Consider the following 17,949-nt stretch of genomic DNA (forward strand, 5'->3'; position numbering starts at 1 on the left):
AGATCCTGGAAAGCCCACACAGGGAGAGTTTGCCCCAGTAAAATGCATCTGCAGTAGCCTTGTTAAATCAGTTTGCCTGAAAATGCAGACTTTTTTCCCCCCACTATTTTAGTTCCCCAAACTGATACTTTTCATATGCGAGGGAGATAGACATAGCTTTCACACAACTTTTTACACAAGTTGGACACAGTGTAAGAAGAATTGCTGTGTTTGCTTACTTCAGAATGTCTTTGATAAGGAAGGTGCTAAGCTTATCCACAATTGTACAAAATAGTAGAGGAACAATTGAAGGAAAGATTTTATAAAAAGTAATGGGAATGTAGATCAGAACTGACGTTTCATAGCTTTTGATTATTGAATTCTTCATTTGATAAACTTAACATCTAAATTACTGCATTAACGTAAAAGAAAAATGTACCTAGTACTGATTCATTGTATCCCTTCCCCCAAATACACACACACACACACACACGCACACATACGCACACACACACATACACACACCACTCTTTCATTCAGCACTAATTAGACATTTTACCAGACTCATTCTTATCAACAAGTTTCATGTCTCAATTATTTGGTCAACAACTACTTAAGGATTAGAATAATTTTAAAGCCTAAAGGGACAGAATAGGCTGTTTAACGTATGTCTTAAACGGTGGAGAAATATGCTCAATGGGTATATGTAATTTGTCCAAAGCTGCACTTCTTTGAGCACAGTGGCAAGGTGGATTAAAACCTTCTTCTCTCTTCTTTTAGACAGAGTCTTGCTCTGTTGCCCAGGTTGGAGTGCAATGGTGCAAACTTGGCTGACTGCAACCTCCACCTTCCAGCTTCAAGCAATTCTCATGCCTCAGCCTCCACACCGGGCTATTTTTTTTGTATTTTTAGTAGAGACAGGGTTTCGACATGTTGGCCAGGCTGGTCTCGAACTTCTGGCCTCAAGCGATCCACCTGCTTTGGCCTCCGAAAGTGCTGGCATTACAGAATCTTTTTTCTCTTGACTCCTAATTTAATGTGCACACCATTGTACCCATAATTAAGCAACCTAGTCCTGTGGCTACTTTATATGGCAACGATGTATAACAAATGTAGCTAATGAACAAAAGTCCTATATATATGTTCTTACACATTTTTGACTCTGAATTTTTATTTGTTTCACTTTTACTAAGTTGCTCTGCACTAATTCCCATGGATATATAATACTCTTACAGATAAAACCGCGATAGATAACAGATGTAGTGCTTATTTTATGTTACATACTATCGCAAGTACTTTACATAGATGAAACCATTTAATCCTCACAAGTCTGTGAGTCATGGACTACTATTATTCTCATTTTACAAATGAGAGTATTGAGACAGAAAAACTTAGAGTTTTACCAAAGGTCACACAGTAACCACATGATATCCTGGTATGTTAACTCAAACACTGTAACTTCTGAGTTCATACTCAACAAAGGCAGATATCAAGTACATTTCTATTAGTCAAATCATTCTACAGTTTATTTTCAGACTACATGTAGTTGCAAGAAATAATCTGATATCCCAAAACATGAGGAAAATTAGACATAACTGTGGAAAACACTTAAAAATTATATTTAAAGAAAATTTGATGAAAATATCCAATAAGTCTTAAAGTGCAAATACTATGACAAAATTATGATATTTACTTGCAATGTTTTCTTTTTAGAGCAAATTTTAAGAGAAAAAATTCCCTGTTAGTTGCCTTGTTTCAGGCAATAAACATGTCCCTAAGATGACTAAAATTGTATACATGTACAATTTGATACTGCACGTAAATTTAATTATTAATAAAATCATTCAGTGTAATTTGTCATGATTACTTAAACAAATCTTTGGTAAGTTCATTATAAAATAAATTTTTATCTGCCAATACAGTCATGTTATAAATTTTTATCCTAAGTAATTTGTCATCTATCAAATTTTTAAAATTTAAATAAGATTCCATTTTGTATCTTGGAAACACACACAAAAAATCCCATAATTCCTTCACCTGTAACATTTACAAAACATACTACATGCACATTAGCCCCAAATTTAAACAATACAGACAGATATAACAGAAAGTAAAAGACTCCCTAATTCTTCCTAGTCCTAATCTCCAAAGGTTAATGCTCTTAAAATTTCTTGCACATTCTTTCAGATTAAATACACACACATATACAGACATACAAACATCCCTGTTTAAATGCATATAATGCAATTTCTTTTTATTTATGAGAATGGTATTATATGCTACTGTACTTTAGAGATTATAATAAGCTTTTTTAAAAATTAGTATCTTGTCTCATCTGCACATACAGATTTACTTTATTATTTTAATGGTTACATGTTATTGCATGTTCTCTACTATTTTTATAAAAATATATACAAACTCCCAAAGTATCTATAAACACTGTAACATTATGATAATGTTATTTATCATAAACAGTTTTAAGATTTATATCCATCTATCTCTATATAGATAGATATCTGTGTGTATACACAGTTTTCTACTATTAAAAACAATGTTGCAAAGAAAATCAATGCTCATAGATCTTTACATATTTTGGCTAAGAAATACAGAAAGTAGATCTATTGCATTGGAATTTTTGCATCAAACAGTATGTGAATGTACTATTTTGACAGGTATAACTAAACTGCCTTATAAAAATTTCAACCAATTTAGATTTTCATCAACTATGTTTGAGAGTGCTTTGCTTTCTCAACTGTCAACAATACTGGGTTTGTATAGCCTTTCAGATAATTCAAAATTATGTCTCATGTGGATATGGGTTTTTTTAAATTAAGAGGGAGTTTTAAACACAAAGTTCCTTCTAGTTCTTTTTTGTTATTAAGTGACCTGATCACACCCTTTGACCATTTAAAAAACATTAAGTTGTTTGTCTTTTTATTTTTCTGATGTAGGAGTTCTTTTTAAATTGTGAAATTATCTGTTTGTTTCCTGCCAAGTGTTGCATTTTCCTGCTGGCTTTTCATTTGTCTTTTGATTCTATTTCAGTTACCTTATTCCATGCACTATTTTAAAATTGTTATAAGATAAAATTTATTATCAATCTTTAGTTCCCCTTGTTAAAGCCTCAAAATTATAACGTTAAAGTTTATTATTGACATCTTATGTCTAAGAGATTTCACTTGGTCTAAAACAGCAGATTTGGTGTACTATAAGTGGAAGTCTTTCCTCTACAGTTTAATTCAGTCAATTGAAGACAGCATCACCTGTTCTTCTTGACTCCTGTTCTTCTTCATCTTCTGGCGCTCTGAAACAGTGCCCAGCTGAGCCATATTGAAGCCTGAGGCAAAGGGAAAAATCACCAATGCTGATTTTATCTTTACTTAAAATTTTAGTATTTTGTTCATCAAGGATTGTTGCATTAATTTTTTGTTTGTTTGTTTTTTATTGTTTTGTTTTGTTTTTTGAGACAGAGTCTCGCCCTGTTGCCCAGGCTTGAGTGCAATGGCGCGATCTTGGCTCACTGCAACCTCTGCCTCCCGGGTTCAAACGATTCTCCTGCCTCAGCCTCCTGAGTAGCTGGGATTACAGTTGCCCGCTAATTTTTACATTTTTAGTAGAGACTGGGTTTCACCATGTTGGTCAGGTTGGTCTTGAACTACTGACCTTGTGATCCACCCACCTCAGCCTCCCAAAGTGCCGAGATTACAGGAGTGAGCCACCACACCCGGTCATTAATCTTTATTTTAAGAAAATATTGCATTAAAGTAGTTTTTCTTGGTTACTGAGTTTTTTTGGTGCTCCTTTAAATTTTGGGCTCAAGGTGGGTGCCCCACTTGCTTTACTCTAATTTAAGCCCTCCTCTAATCATCAGATTTCTCAGTACACAAGTTGTTGGACCTCTTTTGAACCTCTTTTTTATATCTGCACCCACTTTCCTAATGATCTCATACCTTGACTTTAAGAACTGTCTGTACACTGATGGCTCCTAACTTAATATCTTCAATCTAGACCTCATTCTTGAACTACAGACTCGTATTTCCAGCTGCATAGTCTACAACTTCCCCATATGGATGTCTAATAGATATCTTAAATCTAATAAGTGAAAGGCTAAACTCCTGAGTTTTGCACCTATCTGCTCTTCCTCCACACTTTTCTATCTCTTTAAATGGCACCACTATCTACATATTTGCTTCAACCAAAAGCTTAACCATTACCCTTGAATTTTCTTATTTCTTTATCTCTCGCTCAATTCAGTCTGTGACTATCCAATCGGCTCTACCTCTGAAATATATTCTGAGTCCATCCACTAATCTTCATTTCCACCACCATTGTCTTGGCCCAAGTTCTCATATTTTCTTGCCTGGATTATTTAAATAGCTGCTGCTTCCACACTTGTTCCTTCTACCATGCCCTTCTCTACACAACAACCAGAATTATTTCAAAACATAAGTAAGATCATGTTATCTCTCTACTCGAAACCCTGCAATGAACTTCAGTCTCATTCAGTGTAAAATGCCCTTACAATAGCCTCCAGAACTCTATATAACCACAGCACCTTCATCACCATTTTCATTAGTTCATCTCCTGTTCTTTCTCCTGTACTCATTCCATCACATTTGTTTCATTTCTCATCTATGTAAATACCAAGCATCCTTCCACCTTGGGAATTTTGTGTTGCTGTTCTTTGTCTGTCATGTAATGTGCCCCCAGTATCTGCATGATTTATGACCTTCATTTCTGTCAGATCTAGGCTCAAATCCCATCTTATCAGAAAGACTATCAATGCCCTCATCTGCATAAAATAGAACTCTCCCTCCACTAGCACTGGCACTCTCTAAACCCCTTACTTTGCTTTCTTTTTCCTCTTTAAGCATTTTTCACCATTGGGCATAATATATCTCTGTGTGTGTGTGTGTGTGTGTGTGTGTGTGTGTTCCAAACCCAGGGATGGGCAATTCCTTTCTGACTATGACTGGTTCAAATGTTCCCTCCACGCACAGGCACTAGCTGAGCCCATTGAGGCTTTGCTCTCCACTATAACAAGACAGCACTGAGTTCAATGTGAAGTCCCCCAGTCACTGTGCTCTCCCTCCCACAAGTACACAATTTCTCTCTCCGCACCACACAGCTGCTGCTGGGAGATGAGGAAAGGATGGGAATGGCAATACAAGACTGTTTCTCCTGCCTTCCTCAATACCTCTTTCTCTGATATGAAGTTAAAATATGGTACTGTGATTGCTCACCTGCCTTTTGGTTCTTGTGGTGATGCTTTTCGGTGTGCAGACAGTTTTTTAAATTTAGTGTTCCAGCAGTGGGCATGAACAGTGCAGGCTTCTATTTCACCATCTTGCTCCACCACCCTAAGATGTGTCTTCTATTTAAGACAGAGAAAATATAGGAAAATATGTTGTACTTATGGTCCCTACCCATGGAGAATTTACACACATGACACATACATTAAAGAGTTCCGTAAGATGGTTTGATAAAGCAAAACATTCAATAGTCATTCATTCAATAGGTTTCCATTAATGTACATAGTATGGTATGCATTTATACATATATACATATAATATACACATGTATAGTATCAAGTGTTTTATGGAAAACAAATGAGCATGAGGCTTCTGGAGGGCAGTCAGTACATATCTCAAGCTTTAGGTCCAGTTCTTTGTCTTCTACCATTTTATTCTAGAATTTATGGTGTTTTCTTTTAAAATATATTCCTCTAATTTGGTACCTCTAGTAGTAACTCCTCTTATTTTACAATGGCTAGAAGGTGCATACTTGACTATTAAACAGCAGCAGGCTAATTACATTCCATTTTGATTTGCAATGATGAGACTAATAATTTTTCTTGTAAGTTTTTTGGTGGTAGTCTCTTACATTTGTTATTTACATAAAAATAATAACAATTTGATGGTGGTTGAGAGAGCTGTGAGATTAGTTGAGGGACTAGGAAGGGCTTGAGAAAATTGGGGATATATGAATTCATAAATATAAGGCCAAATGAGTTTTCAATGAACAGTGATGCTCTTCTAAATTGACTACATTTACTATCATATGATTGAGTATTATCTAAAACTCCATAATATTAATATTTCAAGAAATTGACTGTCATCTGAATGTCTTCATTTAAAAACTGGCCTCATCATGTAGCCAAAAATAGTTTCTGATTTTTATTTCCCACTAATCCATTTGACATTTTTAGTACTTCTTAGATTTGACACCAGCATAAAAATAGCAGAAGCACATATTATAATATTTAGTTATTTCCAAATTTCAGAACTCCATAAGTGCACAAAATAAAAGTTTCATAAACTAAGAAACATAAATTTGTTTCTAGAATGACTCAGCATATTTCTATAAAATAAACGCAAAAATAATATTTATTTCCACTAAAAATAACAGCCCATATATGTCAAAATATTATCGGAGATCATCACAAAAATACTAAGATGTTGTTTTGACTTTTCTCTCACTTTTATTCTAATAGGTGGTCTGTGGATAACAATTGGTTTAATGAATGAATTCCAGGTAATCTTTCGAGCTCATTCAAAATGTCAGAACAAGATGTCTTTATTCCATAATATCTACTTTCTTTGGAAGTTCATGTCAAACATTGCTTCAATGAAGATGTTTTTCATATCTGTTCTTTCCTCTCCCTTTCCAGAGAGAATCCATCACCCTGTCTTTATTTGTATCAGCCACTGTCCCATGTATGACTTTCTATTTGAACACCTTAAAATGTGACTACACTTATTTGTTTACATGTCTATCTTCCTAACCCTAGACTTTGAGCTCTGCTCATTGAGGAGAAGGATGGTATCTCACCATTATGTCTCCCTAGCACATAACAGTGAGTGTGATAATGTGATTGTATTAACAGTCATAAATTTTTATCCTTCTCAGTATCCATACATTTTACATGTCAACCTCTAGTATTCTTCCACTCTAATTCTGAGCTTGGCCATATGACTAGATACGGCCAACAAGATGTTAGCAAATGTGATGCAAATATGGGCTTGAAGTGTGCTTGTGTGATTGGCCAGCTTGTTCTTGCATTCTTCCATTACTATGAGAACATGCCCATGTTAATCTGCTGGAGGTAGAGAGATACAAGGTCACTTCAGTTTTTCTAGATGAGCCCACCCTAAATAACCTAAGAACCAGTCAACTCCCATCCATGTGAACAAGCCTATCTGAAGCCAGTAGACCACCTAGCCAATTCAGCAAAGATTGGTAGAACTGCTACTAAAACACTCCAGATTCGTAAAAATCACTTCTTGTTGCTCTGTACAAATTAAGTTTTGGTGTTAATACTTGCAATTGTTTTGTCATTAGAGAGTTGATGCAAAGGGAATAGCACATAGTATGTGCTTAATAATTGAAGGATGAGTGATGTTTCTAGGTGGCACAAGGAAAAGGGAAAATGATCAATGGAAGGCAAAGACAAAAGATGTGTTTGCCTTCTAAAACCCTTTCACTTAAAACTCCCAAATATAAAATTCAAAAATATTAAAATAGTCTACATAAGATAAAGACAAAAATTGTTCCTGGCTTTCAGCCACTGGGCCTAGAAAAAAATGAAACATATTAATTGATCACCTATTATACCCCAGCTGTTTTTACATCAGTTATTTAATTTAATTATCATGTCAAGCCAGCAAGGTAGGAATTGTCTCCACTTGAGAATGAGAAAACTAAGATTCAGTGAAGTGACTTGCTGAAGGTTATCAATTTAGAAAGTTGTAGATTTAGTAGAAGAAGGCTATTTGGAAAGTGTATTTAGGAGATAGGGGAGAGAGGCACCGAAAGAATGGAGTTATAATTCCTCATACAAAATGAGGATTAATATAAATATTTATTAAGCACCTACCCTGTATCAAATACCTTACTAGGCACTGAAATATAATACACATTGAAAAATCATATTATTCAAAGTAGACTCAAACAAAGCAAAGATGTATATTGTGCTACAGCCACCGTTAATAAAGAGGTATAATGAATAAGCAAATGGAGAGATAAAATAAAATCAATTTTTGAAATCTCTAGTTACGCAAAGGAAGGTAATAAAACAGGGGGTATCTACATTTGTAATATAAACCCAGCAACCTCTGTAATATAAATGGTTAAACATTCTAATTAAAAGACATAAATTTATAAATTGGATAAAAAACTTGAGACTCGCCTATATGATATCTACAATAAATTCCCTTTAGAGATAATGACAGAGAATAAAAGTAAATGGACAGAAAAAATGTATCATACAAACACTGATAGCTGGAGTACTATGCTAACATCAGACAAAGTAGACTTCAGAAGAAGGAGTACAGGAATAGAGATGGACATTTTTATAAGAAGTAAAAGATTAATTCATCAAAGAGACGTAAAAATCGTAAATGTACATGTATCTAGTAACAGAATGTTAACATACACGAAACAAAAGCTGATCAAAGTGAATGGGGAAATGGGCAGTTCCACAATCACAGTTGATGTCAACACTCCTACATCAGTAATTGAGGTAATTTGCAAGGAAACAAAATTGGGTTATTATTGGTTTATATATATATAAATATACACACACACACACACACACATATACACACATATATATGTGTGTGTATATATATATGCCAGTTTGTTCTGTCACTCTCTACTTTGTTGTGAAGTCAATTATTTAAGCAAAAAGGACAGCTGCAGCATATCAGTAAGAAATACTAAATATTTTTATTTAGTATTATTTAGTATTATTACCTGCCAGACTTTGACTACATACCACACAAACACAATCTCTTAAAAAGCTTAAACTAAATAAGTTAATGCAGTCAAAAATCGTAACTTCAAAAATCCCATTGTTTTCTTTTCTCTATCTTATTGATCTTTGTTGAAACTAATAACATCTGTATATGTATTCTTAGCCAGGGATCACTTTATTGAAGTTTATTGTCTTGAAACAGTAAATAGCACTAGCATTGTTTCACTAAACTGGTGCACATTTTTAGTATTGATATTGATTTGCTAAATGGGTACATATTTTTGTAGAATCTTTGGTCTAATATTTTATGTTAAATATTGAACAAATATTTGGGCCATGAGTTGACAAACTGTAACCTGCTGGCCAAATTTGGCTTACTGCTTGTTGCTTCCAGTCTGCAATGGCAGAGTTAATTAGTTGCAACGGAAACCTATGGCCAAAAATGGCTTATCTGAAACAGAAAAAAATTTGTCTGTCTCTGATCTAACTTGGGAAAGTTTAATCAAGATGTTAATATAAATATGTCTAATTAACAAAGGAATGCTATGTCTATAAATATAGAAATTTAAGTAGAACCTTAGAGTAAAGTATATATGAATATTAAATTCTAATTTTCTGTAAATGTATTAATTATGAATTTTCAAGTACATGCACACAGACACACACATTTGCACACATGCATCTGGAACTCTATGAAGATAATTCATAGTTTCTGTATTCAATTTATAATATCCAGCTATCATCTCATGAAAACAGGAGGTAGCCTTTAAAACTGGTAATGGGATAGTTGATTATATATACATAAATTTATACTGCATACAAAGTATATATAATTGATTATATATATGTATATAATTTCACACATCAGTGCTTTAGTCTTAGATACCTGTCCCAAAAGCTTGAGGCTCTATTCTCCATCTTGATTGGTTCTCTCCACTTGCTTAACTGATGTGCAGAAGAAAATGAAAACCTGGCAAAGCAAGAAAGTGTTTTATCTTAGAATATGCGTCATTTAATCAATAAATATGCACAAGAACAGATTGGTAACATCGCTTGAATTATTGTATACAAGTCTCAGAAAGAGAAAATCTTACCAAACCTTTATGAAAGCTTCTGATCTTAAGAAAATGAAGAGTCCAGGTGTACTCAGATATTCTGTAGATCCACTTTAATCTTGGCATGATGAATTTTATCACTCCAAGGAGCCTTCAGTCTGTATCTTCAAGCAAATTATATCAGCAGATACTTTCTCTTATTTTGTTTCTCACTCATTCATTTAGTTAAGCCCCTTTTAAAATTTCCAGCCTGCAGAGAATGGCATGGTATCTTCTAGGATTGCAAACCAAAGACTATTTCCTTCTCTGTCACAGAAAACAGTTAGCTGCTTATAGATATGGCTTCTCTTTATGATAATTTGTTTTGTCCCATCTACAGAAAAAAAAGCTATTTCTTGGCAGGAAAATAGAAATTTTTGCAATATCATAAACTGCACAGTTCTAATTACAAATTCCAAGACAGTAAATGAATTTGTGTATTAGGAGTATGTAACCTATAAACAATATTTATCCTCAAACTTCAAAGATGGCATAACATCAAAACAATCCATGTTAGCAAATTACAGAAAAAGTAAAAAAATCTAATTATGTCATTCTTTAGCAGATATAGAAAAAGTAATTAATACATCTCAACATACCTACTTTTTAAATTTTTTCTTCAACTTTTATTTTAGCACATGTTCAGGTTTATACATGGGTAAATTGCATGTCACTGGGGTTTGTTGTATAAATGATTTCATCACCCAGGTAGTAAACAAAGTACCCAATAGGTAGTTTTTTGAATCTCATACTGCTCTCACCCTCCCCACACAAGTAGACCCTGGTGTCTATTGTTCCCTGTTTTGTGTCCATGTGTACTCAATGTTTAGGTCCCACTTATATGTGAGAACATGTAGTATTTGATCTTCTGTTCCTGTGTTAGTTTCCTTAGGATGATGGCCTCCAGCTGCATCCATGTTGCTGCAAAGGACATTATTCCATTTTTGTTTTGGATGTGTAGTATTTCATTATGTATATGTATCACATTTTATTTATCCAGTCCAACATTGATGGGTACCTAGGTTGATTCCACGTCTTTGCTATTGTGAATAATGTTGCAGTGAACAGACAGGTGCATGTGTCTTTTTGGTAGAATGATTTATTTTCTTTTGAATACAGGCCCAATAATGGGATTGCTGGGTCAAATGGTAGTTCCGTTTTAAACTCTTTGAGAAATCTCCACACTGTTTTTCACAGTGGCTGAACTAATTTATATTTCTACCAGTAGTCAACAAACATTCTCAATATTAAGATAAATAACCTCTTCTTAGCACACTAAGAAGTGAATCCCATAGCTTGATAAAATAGTATTAATATATAAAGCCAGAACAAACATTATCCTTAATATAAAATATAATACATTTGAATTGCTATAGAAATAAGATAAAGATTCCAACTATTACTGCTAGTAATTCAACATCATTGTTGAATTGCTACCCATTGCAATAAGACACAAAAATTTGATTTATTTTAAATATTGGAAAGCACATTAGGTTTTATTGGTTTCAGATGACAAAAACCACAGCTAATAAACACAGTGGTATTTATTAATCATGGGAAAGCTGAAGAAACAGAATCTACCAAGAATGACTCCTAAAACCACATCAAACAATTGGATCACCAAGAGAGCTATTGTCTCTGTCATCAGGAAGCTGTCATATCAGGAAGTTGCCTGCTAATGAGAAAGCCTCTGAACTATATGGTCCCTTAAGAGCCATATTGCCTTTGCTATAACATGTGCCAGAAAAAAACGAATGATTTGCGTCTGCCTCTCTTGCCACATAACTTATTTCCAAATACAAGTTGGGTTTGAGGGTATATGACTGATTGAAACTAAATCATATCCAAAACTGTTAGCTAAAAGAGATTCTGGGAAACACAGTTTTTAAGATTTCATCCTCTAAAGCTGAAAGAGGGATCAAATACATGTTGAACAAGCCAACCCATGGTATGCACCACATCAAGGAAGGACAACACTGCCATTCTTCATAGACCATATGTTGGTCAACATAGAAAATCCAAAAGATGCAACTAAAAATCCAGTAAAATACCTGTAACCATTCACAAACTAGATTGATACAATATATACAACAATTACTGACAATCTTGTGTACCAGATTAACTAATTGGAAAATAAAAGTGTCAGAGGACATTTATAATTGCAACAAAATTCATAACATCAAGGAAAAAATTTAAAGTATATGCAAGACCAGATAACAATGTTACAAAAATATACTTTAAGAAGAACAAAACTAGGGCATCACACTACCTAACTTCAAATTATACTATAAGGTTACAGTAACCAATATAGCTTGTTACTGGTACAAAAACAGACACATAGACCAATGGATGAGTCTGAACCCAGAAATAAAGCCACACACCTAAAACTACCTGGTCCTCGGCAAAGTGTATGAAAACAAGCAATGCGGAAAGAACTTTCTAGGTAATAAATAGTGCTGGGATGACTGGCTAGCTATATGCAGAAGAATGCAATTGTACCCTTATCTTTCAACATCTATGAAAATTAATTCAAGATGGATTAAATATTTATTTCTATATTTATTTACTTCTAACTTTTTTATTCTTAATTTTTTGGGATTCATAGTAGGTGTGTATTCATGGAGTTAAAGATTTAAATGTAAGGCCTCAAGCTATAAAAATTCTAGAAGAAACCTGGGAAATACCCTTGTTGACATTGGTCTTGGTAGAGAATTTTTGGCTAGGTCCCCAAAAACAATTGCGACAAAAACAAAAATTGACAAGTGGGACCTAAATAAACTTAAGAGCTTCTGCTCAGCACAAAAACTATCACTAAAGAGACCACTTACAAAATGGGAGAAAATATTCACAAATTATAAATTCGACAAAGGTCTAATATTCAGAATCTGTAAGGACCCTAAACAAATCAACAAGAAACAAACAACTCGATTTCAAAATGGGCAAAGGACATGAAGAGACGCTTATCAAAATATGTATATATATGTGTGTGTGTGTGTGTATATATATATATGTGGGAAAGAAACAGGAAAAAATACTCCATATTACTAGTTATCACAGAAAAACAAATCAAAACCACAGTGAGATACCATATCACACCAGTCAGAATGGCCATTATTAAAAAGTTAAAAAAACATCAGTTGCTGGTGAGGCTGCAGAGAAAAAGGAACGTTTATCCACTGTTAGTGGGAATATAGATTAGTTCAGCCACTATGGAAAGCAGTTGGAGATTTCTCAAAGAACTTAAAACAGCAATTTAACCAACCAATCCCATTACTGAGTATATATTCAAAGGAAAACAAATTATTCTACCCAAAAGACATATGCACTTGTATGCTCATCACTGCACTGTTCACAATAGCAAAGACACAGAATTAATCTAGGTGTTCATCAATAGCTGATTGGATAAAGAAAATGTGGTGCATATACACTATGGAATACTACACAGCTATACAAAATAACAAAATCATGCCCTTTTTTTTATTATCCTTTAAGTTCTGGGGTACATGTGCAGAACGTGCAGGTTTGTTACATAGATATACATGTGCCATGGTGGTTTGCTGCACCCATCAACCCCTCATCTACACTAGGCATTTCTCCCAATGCTATCCCTCCCCTAACCCCCCACCCGCTGACAGGCCCCGGTGTGTGATATTCCCCTGCCTGTGTCCATGCATTCTCACTCCCGCTTATGAGTAAGAACGTGCCGTGTTTGGTTTTCTGTTCCTTCCTGTGTTGGCCTCCAGCTTCATCCATGTCCCTGCAAAGGACATGAACTCATCTTTTTTTTGTGGCTGCATAGTATTGGAATACTATGGTATTCCACATGGTGTCTATGTGCTATACCCAAAGGATTATAAATCATTCTACTATAAAGACACATGCACACGTATGTTTATTGCGGCACTGTTCACAAAAGCAAAATCATGTCCTTTTGCAGCAACATGGATATAGCAGAGGGCCACAACCCTAAGCAAACTAACACAGGAACTGAAAACCAAATACTGTGTATTCCCACTTTTAAGTATGAGCTAAACATTGAGCACACATGGACAGAAATATGGGAACAACATATATGGCAGACTACTAGACTACTAGAGGGAGGAGTGGGGAGGAATGAGGGAAACATGGGTTGAAAAACTACCTATAGGGTACTGTGCTTACTACCAGGTGATGGAATCCACACCCCAAACCTTACGTTCATGCAGTATACCCATGTAACAAACCTCCACATGTACCCTCTGCACATAAAAATAAAAGTTGAAATTAAAAAGAAAATGTGCTCAATACAGTATTAAACAGATGTATAGCAAATTTTCTTAGATGCAATTTCTTAGCATCAAGGTCATCTCTACCTCTTAATATAATAAACACAATGCATTTGAATCAAAATATCACAAGGATTTTATGGTATTTGATAATTTGGTGTTAATATTACTGGGAACAAAAAATTGCACTGGAATGGCTCAGATACATAAACAAAGAATCGGTAGGGGAACTTGTACCAACAGATTTTAAACATGCTCTGATGCCATAATAATTACAATGGTGCAGTATGGCAAGAGGCCACAGGGATAGACAAATATGCAACAAAAAAGGTTAAGGAGTCCAGAAAAAATCAATTTATTTAAGAGATTTAATACATGATTAAAGTGGCATTTCAAATCAGCAGGGAAAAGATGAGCTCTTCAGTGAAAGGTATTTGGGTGTTTATAGATAACTGTTTGGCCATAAAAAGGAAAAACTTAGATACAGCTCTCACACTAGAATTAGAAATAATTTTAAGATGTAATAAGAAATTTAACATAAAGAAACATTTTATAAGTGTTAAAAGAAAATAATGGAAGTACTTTTTGCAATGAAGAGCAAGATAGAAAACTTTGAAGTTATAAAATAAAAATATGGACGGATAATACTGCAAAAAAATTAAACATCTGAACTCCAAAAGATATCACATAGTTTTATAGAAATGATAAACTGGGAAAAATGTTTATGTTTTATATAAGACAAATGTTTGAAATCAAGAATAAAGAGAGTACTATAAATATGGAAAGTGGAGGTGGGAGGTTGGGAGGAAGCCAAACAACCAAATATAAATTAATAGACAGAGGATATCAATAGATAGTTCACACAAAAAGACATACAAATTGCCAATAAAAGTACGAAAAGACATAAGATAAATTTTCATTTTACCTTTTGAAAGTTCAGAGAATACAAACTAAAACAACGACATATTTTTCCTATTAGAGAAGCAAGAAGAGAAAAGGTGTAAGAGACAGAAAGAGCAAGAGAGAATGTCTAGTGTTTTAGCGTTAGTAAGAATGCGGTGAACCAAATTCTATCATGCACAGCTGAAAGGAGTACAAATTGGAACAACCTTTTGAAGGAAAATTTTACAGTATCTACCCAAATGTTAAAAGCGCATACTTTTCAATCCAGCAATTCCTTTTCTAGGACTGTGTTCCAGTTAAATGTTTATTTGCATATATTCACAAAGAGCCATTTACACAGATTTTCACTGAAGCATTGTTTATAGCGGAACAAAATGGAAGCAAGTTAAAAGTCCATGATTACGGACGTAGTTAAATATAGTAATGTGCAATTACATTACAGATAATTATGCAATATTTAACGTAAGAGTGAGATAGATCTCTATGTACTGACGTGGAATGCATAGGCATATCAGCAAGGAATGCTCCAAGGCATATCAGCAAGGAATAAGGCTAGTTGTAGAATAACACATCAAGTATGGATCATACAGCCACATACGTTTACATGCGTATATATACAAAAGGGGAAATGATAGCAGTGGTTATTCTCAGGAGGCCAGGTTATTGGCATTGATACTGGAGTGAAAGGAGGACACATTACAATTTTTTTCTGATATCTTTCTGTGATATGTGACACATTTACTTATTCATTCATTCATTTATTACCTGTGTATTCTAAAAATTTAACTTTAAATTTGCAAGCTGTTTTGTGTCCAGCATTTCCCATACCTCCAAATTATTTCCTACAATTATAGCTAAAATTTCAATAACATTATTATAATTATTATTGTTATTATAAGTAATCTATATTGAACCTTACTACATTAAGCCAAGTACTATGCTAAATGCCTCATTTGCATTATGTTTTCAATTTTTTCAAAGACCACCTCAGTTGAATTCCATTATTGTGTGCCAGGTACTTGCTAAAGTGTTTCACTAATTATATTCTTTCATTTATTTTTCTAACAATCCAAGGATTTGGCTACTATCATTCTTATTTTCAAGTCAGGACACAGAAGTTTTGTAAACTTCAATACATTTCCCAAAGTGCCACAATTCCTCAGTGGTGGAAACAGGATTTGAAGCTAGGTTGTCTAATGCCAGAAACCACACTGTTAGCCACCAAAATATATTTCCCCTTCTCCAAGGTTCTAAATATCCTGAGTCATCATGGGAAAACTTGAGCAGTCATCATACAGACCTGGAAGGATTCCCAATCAAATTTCAACTTTTATAACTTAATAATTTTAGTTGACGAGACTTGATTTGATAATCAAGAGTAAGGTTCTGCTTAGTCATAGAATACCATAAAATTCTTCATTTGCTACCAAAGTTTAATGCTCTAACTTTGACCAATGCGTGCCGTTTCCAAAGGGCAGTGCTTTCATTAAAGGATGGCTACTTTGGACTTATTGCAACTTTACTACAAGTTAGAATTTAGTTCTCTATGTCTTGGACTTCATCAGCATTTAATTATTCTAATTGTGTTGCTACCTGCCATGGCATGAATATAATTGCCTTTGTTTTAACATTTCCCATTCCTTGGCAGTAATCTCTGAAATATAACTTTTGTCTCTTATAAACTGTGGTAAAGAAAATACCAAGGGACTGTGGGTAACATGAGCATCATATCTCACTGGCACTCTTGTTTGTCCTTTCATATTGTTGTGCTAAGCTTCTAGCTAAATACTACTATTCTATGAGATTAAACAACTTTTACTGATTATATCTTATTTCCAACCATTATATCCTGTTTCCAATCAATTCTTGCCAATACATCTTTATGTATCATGATTTAAATTTAATTTCTTTTTTTGCCTTAATATACCGATTTCCTACCATTTCGTTTTATTTTCTGGGTAATGTTTTAATTCTAATACAATGGCATTTTTACCTTAATCGCTTGGTGAGTTTCCTCATCAGTCTTGATCAATTATCATGCAGCAGCTTATTTTTATACGTGCTTTGCTTATTACTGATTTGGCAACATAAGCATTAAGCTTTGTGATATAGGTGCATTTGCTGCCCTTTATTTCTCCTATGGGTGTTTTTTCTTTCCTCCATAAACCTCATCACAGGGTCTAATTTTCATATTTATCGTGGTTTGTCATTTTGCAGGTAAATGTTTTCGTCCTTTTTACCATTGAGGTGCACATTTGTCACAACATTGTCAGCCAACATAATTTTTCTTAACAAATTTTAAAATATTATGTACATTAATCAGATAAGCTTATAAATATTCACTAAACTAACACTTACACCCAGAAAAACATGTCAGTGGAAATATTAGCAGCATGTTTAATCAGCAGCAAAAAGAGCTTGACTGAATCACAGAAACAAAAAATTTCAGGCATAAATGCAAATATGTGAGGACAGTCTAAATTTCCATAAAGCAAAATGTGGCAAATTATGACCCAACCAATTAAACCTAAGATTTGCATTAATATATAGGTTAAGAAGGTGGGATACTCATGCAATGGGGCTTGAAATTACTCATCTGAAATGTAATATATCAGCTATGCAAGATTGATGAGATTGGTTATCTTTAGCCTCAATAAGGAGACACTACAGTATATAAAGTAGGCCTAATTTAGACTCCAGAGTGCATTTGTATGAACCGTATATTCAGGGCTGATGTTATAGTATTATGAGTGATTGAAAAGTCATGCATGTTCCACCACATGAGATGAATAATGTGAAATGCATTTAAAAATCTATGTGGAAATTTTATGCCCTGTCAAGTTGGCTGAACACCTGACGAAGAAAGGTACACAAAATTTTCAAAACTCCAGAGACTACTCATGATTTTTTGCCATGAAAACTAAGGTTTGGACCAAAAAAGGAATAATGAATT

Source organism: Theropithecus gelada, chromosome X (genome assembly GCF_003255815.1).
Source record: "Theropithecus gelada isolate Dixy chromosome X, Tgel_1.0, whole genome shotgun sequence".
Taxonomy (NCBI): Eukaryota; Metazoa; Chordata; class Mammalia; order Primates; family Cercopithecidae; genus Theropithecus; species Theropithecus gelada.